General features: G+C 47.0%; 1 non-coding gene across 1 annotated transcript; it reads right to left on the reverse strand.

Moving 5' to 3' along the window:
* Positions 1 to 657: 657 nt before the first annotated feature.
* LOC117713196 (small nucleolar RNA SNORA48) lies at positions 658 to 800 on the reverse strand. The gene has a single exon (XR_004607376.1). It is a non-coding gene; the product is annotated as a small nucleolar RNA SNORA48 (small nucleolar RNA).
* Between the last annotated feature and the right edge of the window lie 208 nt (positions 801 to 1,008).

Genomic DNA, 1,008 nt, shown 5'->3' on the forward strand with positions numbered 1-1,008 from the left:
GGTTCCTCTGCCCCATGCACCACAATCAAGAGCAAAGACCCCGTTTCTAGGCAGACAACATAAAAGTAAAATTATTTTTACAGCAAAATCATCGTGTCATATTTTCCCCTGGTATAAGAGTGATCATAGTGTTATGCTCCCTGTGTTGGAGTTACATCCATGAGAATTACGATGTAATGAAGAGCCTCCCAACCCCAGAATCTTCCATCTTTTTTCTGTGTTCTCTTGTAAACAGTCCTCATCTCACATGACCTTCAGCAGCAGCCCAGGCTAGGACTTCACCGTGGCCACAGGTGGCAGGGCTGCCCACTCACGGACTACTCCTCTCCACCCTTGAGTCTCCAGTTCCACCTCTCCTCACAATGCTCAAGCTGCTCTACTCTTTCTCTCCCATCTGACCACCGCATACTCACAGACTGTAGTAGTCCCAGCTGTAGGCTATCCAAGTGGCTGGTGGGCCCCTGGGCAGCATCCTCCATCCATGCGGTGTGGAGTGTCAGCAAGCAGGTGTCTGTGGCCTGCCTGTGCCATGCAATGGAGGGCATGTCTGAGGGTGACATGGCAGTCCACAGGTCTTTGTCTTCCTCCTTCTGTGCTCTGCTGCCTAGGTTTGGTTTGGTTTGGTTTGGTTTGGCTTGATTTGATTTGGTTTGATTTTTATGAGTCCTAGACATAAATCATCTTTGGCCACCAAGCTAGACTTCTGGTTAGGATGAACAGAGGACTGTTATCTGCTCTGTCCCTGACTGATATAGAAAGCTACCACCAACCAGGTGTCTCTTTGCCCATTGCTGGGGGCTTGTAATGCCTAGTTAAAAAGAAAAATCAAAGATAAACATGTATCTCTCCATTAATTTTTAAAAATAAAAAAAGGAGAAGGAACTTCTAGAGAAACGGTACAGACACTAACCTGCTTGCTGTGCAAACATAAGAACCTAGGTTTGATTCCCTGGTGCTCATCAAAAAGCTAGGTGGGCAGCTCACACATGTTATCTCAGCAGGGAGGTA

Source organism: Arvicanthis niloticus, chromosome 7, assembly GCF_011762505.2.
Source record: "Arvicanthis niloticus isolate mArvNil1 chromosome 7, mArvNil1.pat.X, whole genome shotgun sequence".
NCBI classification, from domain to species: Eukaryota; Metazoa; Chordata; class Mammalia; order Rodentia; family Muridae; genus Arvicanthis; species Arvicanthis niloticus.